We start from the raw sequence: 6,000 nt of genomic DNA, 5'->3' as shown, positions 1-6,000 counted from the left end.
GGCAGTGTTGTTGTTGTTGGTGGTCTTTATGATTGTCATTGCGGTGGTAGTGGCGGTGGTGGTGATGTTGGTAGTGATGTTGATGTTGGAGTTGTTGGTCGTGTTGTTTTTTTTGTTAATGATGGTGATGGCGGAGTTGTCAAAGTTGATCGATCTCACCATTATAATCAAAGGGTTCCAACCGTACCCACCCCGCCCTTCAAACACCATATCCCATGTGTTTGAAAAGTTAGGAGGATATAACAGAAAGAAGATTTGGCTACTATGTCAAGCTGAGCTAGCAACCACGTAGTAACACACAACGGTTAATCACAGCCCTTATTTAGGTCTGGTCAGCACCCAGCAAGAAATCCTTTGATCAATGTCCAACTTGCTGTGACCATTCTGTCTTTTTCCAGTGTTCATGGAACCCAAGATCACATTGTTTAACATGGAGTGGGGTTTAGGCGAATTTGGTTGCTTTTTCTAGCAGGTCGAACGGCCCTGTAGAGGCTCTTTCGTTAGCTTGCTGTCACATTATTGTCGTTGATGTTGCTGTTTAAGTGGTAGGCAACAGTAGAACCAGAAGAGAGAAAGAGAGGTGAACATCTGACATGGATCTACGATTGTGAGGGCTATTAGAGGCCCTGTTGAGTACAAAGTGAAGACCTTTTGTAAAAAGTTACCATTCTTTTATAAGCGATTCACTTCTTTTATACTCTTCTTATACACACAAATGCATTTTGTATAATGTAAACAGATGTATGCAGCAGTAGATTCTCTATGCAAACGTTTCGTATATTTTATGCAATAACGATGACTCTTTTATAATTATTTGCTTTTTCTTTGATTGCAAAGCTGAAGCAAATATTTTTTACATGTATTTTATCTCACAAAGAGGTTTAAAAAGGAAGCTGCCCGTTTCTGTTGGGAATTGGTCGTTTTAAGACTCACAGCCATCAATACTAACAGATCCTCGCCTGGTTAGAAGTGTGGACACCGGTGTTGGAAGAAGAGTGATGATGATGATGACGACGACGACGACGACGACGATGATGATGATGATGAGGCGGAGGGGAGGAATAAAAGTAGTTATAAGAGAAGTGAAGCGTATCCTTTCTTTTTATGAAACGTTTCATTGTTATTTCGTTGAGTGTGAAAACGTGTCCGCCATTTCTAAAAGTTTCTATTAATATTTTAATATTTGTTTAGCATCCATATTATATTTATTATTATCCATATTATTATTATTATTATTATGATTACCAAAAGCATCACCACCACCACTACCATCATTATCATCATAGTCATCATTATCATCATAGTCATCACCATTATAATGAATACTTAGTTGTGCATTATCATATTTCATGAATTTTCCCTTCCATTATCGTTTGACAAAAGGATATATTCATTATTATCCTTTTTTATTATTGTTATTTTGTTGTTGTACTGTTGTTGATGTTGTTATTGTTCCTGCTGGTGTTCATTATGCAGATGGTCACATTTTGAAAGAAGACTGTTCTATGAAAATGGCGACTAAAAATCAATAATGATACATTCACTTAGCCAAGATGGAGAAAATTAAACATAATGCTCTTTCTAATATTTATATATATATATGTAGGTTTTATAATGTTTATCCTTTGTCATACATCAGTTGTATACCTGAATGTATGTTGATACTAATCTGCTTTCGCTGTTGGTTTAGGAGGGGGGGGGCTGCTTTTTCTTTTGCCTTCCATTTTTGTTTTTAGTTTTTAGTTTCAGCAATATTTTTGTTTTTTGGCGAAGACTGTTGAGTTCCTGTTGTGTTTGTGTGTGTGCATGTGTGTGTATGTCAGTGTGTATATTTGTGAGTGTGTGTTTATGCCTCTCAGTATATGTCTATTTTTCCCTCTTTATCTCTTTCCTCTCTGTCTCACTCTCTCTCACATATATATATATATATGTGTATAGGGAGAGAGAGAGAGTGACATGTCCATATATGAATGCCTACCTATATGCAGATATATGTATGTGCATATATATATATATATATATATATATATATATACAGGGCTATACATACACACATACACATATGTGTGCACGAATATATACATATATGTATGCACGCATGTATATATATACACACACACACACATGTACATACCTGATTACATATATACACGCACGGGATGCGTTCAGTTTTCTTTTTTTATTACAATATGCAGGGTGTTTCGTCAAAAAAGATATCTCAAGAGAAATAAAGATAATATACCACGCGCGCATAGCACACCTACACCCACACGAGTGTGTGTGTGCATTTCTTGCTTATATTCGCATATATATATATATATATATATATATATATATGTATGTATGTATGTATAAGTATATATATATATATGTATGTATGTATAAGTATATATATATATATATATGTATGTATGTATAAGTATATATTATATATATATATATATATGTATGTATGTATGTATAAGTATATATATATATATATGTATGTATGTATAAGTATATATATATATATATGTATGTATGTATAAGTATATATATATAATATATATATATATATAATATATATATATATACACATATGCGAATCGAGAAATGGAGTAAACAGGCTTTAATCACTTATCTCAACAATCGTTCCTTTGCACGCACATGTGTGAGTGTGTCCCCGTCTGTACTATATTCTATATATTATATAGATTCTTTTACATATTTTTCTTAATTGTGTTAATCATTTGACTGCAACCATGCTGGAGCACCACCTTAAATGTGTTTTAGTCGAGGAAATCGACCCCACGTCTTATTCTTTGAAAGCTTAGTATTTATTCTGTGGATCTGTTATGCCGAGCAACTAGATTACGGGGACTTAAACACACCAGCATCGTTTGTCAAGCAATGGGGGGGGGGACTAACATAGGCACAATGACACACTCATAAATATATACATGCTTACACACACTTATACATACATACATACATACATACACACACACATGTGTGTGTGTGTATGTGTATGTATGAGTGTGTGTAATATGATGTAATATTTATCAATTAAAAATTCGTTGGAAACAGCTGTAGTGGATTGACACATTATCCACGTGTTGTTGTTGTGTGTATATATATATATATACATATGTGTGTATGTATGTGAATGTTTGTGTGTACTCGCTCAACAATATAGTTTCGTCTTTCCTATTCTATAAATTCATACTTATAAATAGATTTAAACAGATTTTTAGCAAACATTTAAAGCATCGAGACGCATCATACAGCGGTGGCTTGTCACATGACGTGATGTCAACCATCCTTCGTTGCATATCACGAGAAGAGACGCAAACATTCGATACTACGTCTGCAGCAATAGATTTATTTTGATTTCTTTATCCGTTCGTTATCGTCGTTCGTTTTTTCTTTTATGATGATATTCAGATAAACATATATTACACAGCTTCAAACTGTTTCTGTACAAAATTATCCCTGTGGTGTCATTAGATTTCAAACTAAACTATTTCCCTTTTCTTGTGCCAGGTATATGTGAAGAAAGAAAATTATAATCGATGTCTCTTTCTTTATGCTTGAAAAATCTCCTATGTCGTTGTAATTTTTTCTACTATAGGCACAAGGCCTGAAATTTTTGGGAAAGGGACCAGTCGATTAGATCGACCCCAGTACGCAACTGATACTTAATTTATCGACCCCGAAAGGATGAATGACAAAGACGACCTCGGCGGAATTTGAACGCTGAACGTAAAGACAGACGAAAGCACTTCGCCCGGCCTCCTAAAGTTTCTGCCAGCTTGCTATCTTATCTGTTATATTCGTCTCCTAAGTGATATTACTGCTAGGCCTGCATGAGACACTTTCAAGCAATTTGTGCAATTACATTTGTAGAATAGAAACGCTTGTTGGTATAGAGAATAGTTTCCATATCATTTAATTTTAGTTCTATTGAAAACCTACTAGAAATAACAGCTAAACCTTCCTTAAATTTGCAACTTTCTACAGAAAAAAAAGATGTATTTTCAATGTTGTCATTAAAAGAACGGAACGGTCACCACCAGAGTGCGTTTCATCACTCATCTTTATCTGGTGAGGGCTAAACAGCAACAACAACATTTTGTATTATCATAAACAGCTGCTCATGTTACTGTTTAGCCCTAGGCCATCCTTGCTTCCCCAGACCTGTGATGAAAAATAAATTACATTCATAAATATCTCGTCTTATATTGAGATTCAGTCAGTGTAGAATTACGTTATGTAATGTAATCTTGTTTTAAAATATAATCTATAATTGAGAAATGTAGCTGCTATTTCTAACTGATCGAGATACCACATAGAAAATGTGGAATGCTATAGTTGCTTTTCTGTAATTGGTCAATGCTTTGTCATTCTCAGCAGACATCCATTGAAGACGCTCCAGCTGTAGGATCATCCTGTAGTTGTTTATATAACAAAGGTAAAAAAATGATTCCTTCAAAGGGGTGTAAAAGACAGTTGAATACCACAAAAGTAGGGATACAAATACAAATTACGAATAATAAATCGTTTCTCCGTCGTTTATATCTGTATATTCCCCTTATTATTTACTCGTGTATATTACTATAGATTCTGTATGGTTTGTTCAATGACAAACAAAGGAGCTTTTTAACGAGTAGTGCCAGATTTCTTGAATCCTTATATCAGGATTTATATACATATATATCATACAACACATACAACAGCCAGTGTGCCATTCCATTTGTAAGAGGGCAAGGTGTGGCTTGGGATAAATTTAGCTGTTATATTTAGCAATTCGACTAGCTGTGCATACGTTTGCAACAGTGATTGGATAATTGGATGTAAATATTCACAACAAGATAGACTGAGCTGTAAATAGTGTCCACGTTTTAATCATAATAGAAGATACTTTTTACACATATCCAAGTCCACCTAAGAAACGTACTTTATGCGATTGTCACAAACTATCCATAATTCATCAACTGTCTTTTGTTTAGGCATCTGTTCAGTGATATTTACATATCTTCCGTGGGGTACCCCATTCTGATTCCACCCCAACATTTCTGGCCCTCTGCCGATGTATGGCCATCATTACTAATTCTTGGTTGGTTACATTTATAAATTAACAGATTCACAAACGGTGACAAGAGGAACTGAAGAATTTGATATGGAATAATAGCAATGAAAGAAAGACAGAACGAGATAGATAGATAGATAGATACTACAAAAGCAAGGGAGAGATACGTGAGAGAACGGAAGACTTGACATGAGAATAAAATAGAAAAAGAGAGTAAATCGAAGTATCTAAAATGGTTGACATTAGTAAAAAATATTACATGATGATACAATTTTATAATTTTTCCGGTGAGTTGTGAAAAATATTCAAAATATTATCTTATTCTTATATTCGCAATTTATTCAACGCTAATATATTACATATAAAACGTTATATAAATATTGATAAAGTATGCTATGATATCTGGCGTATAATTTATTTTATGGATTATATTTTATAAAGAAGTGTTCATATATGTATATATATATATATATATATATATATATTCTTGTCCTAATTGTTCTTTCTCTCGTGCGCCTTTGTGTCGTCCATCTGTTCAAATGTTTTATTGTCCTCTATTGCGTTTTTGTTCCATTTTGTATGTGTGTGTGTGTGTATACGAGGGACGTTCAATAAGTAATGCCTCTGACCCATTTGCAGTTGTTTGATCTAGCTGAAATTTTGCATGTGCAATCATTTATATCTCTATAGAGTAAGTGGCAAATTACAGCTCTGAATTAATTGTGGTTTCTGATTTACAGGTGTTTGAACCGAGTCAAGTGTGAAATGGAGCCTGTTGAGTGTCGAGCAGTGATCCGGTTTTTGTATTTGAAAGGACGCACACCACGGGAGACTTTTGATGAAATGAAAGTAACTTATGGTGATGATTCCCCATCATATGACCTTGTAAAACGCTGGCATCGTGAATTCAAACATGGTCGGAACTCTGTGGA

The 6,000-nt window shown here is 34.3% G+C and overlaps 1 protein-coding gene across 1 annotated transcript in view; it reads left to right on the top strand.

Annotated features, from left to right (window-relative positions):
* LOC115222732 (voltage-dependent calcium channel type A subunit alpha-1) overlaps nucleotides 1–6,000 on the top strand; it is a 998,519-nt gene that overhangs the window by 274,045 nt on the left and 718,474 nt on the right. The gene's annotated exons all lie outside the window — the stretch shown is intronic.

Source organism: Octopus sinensis, linkage group LG21 (genome assembly GCF_006345805.1).
Source record: "Octopus sinensis linkage group LG21, ASM634580v1, whole genome shotgun sequence".
Lineage (NCBI taxonomy): Eukaryota > Metazoa > Mollusca > Cephalopoda > Octopoda > Octopodidae > Octopus > Octopus sinensis.
The sequence above is the reverse complement of the archived record's forward strand: the minus strand, read 5'-3'. Positions and strand labels throughout refer to the sequence as shown.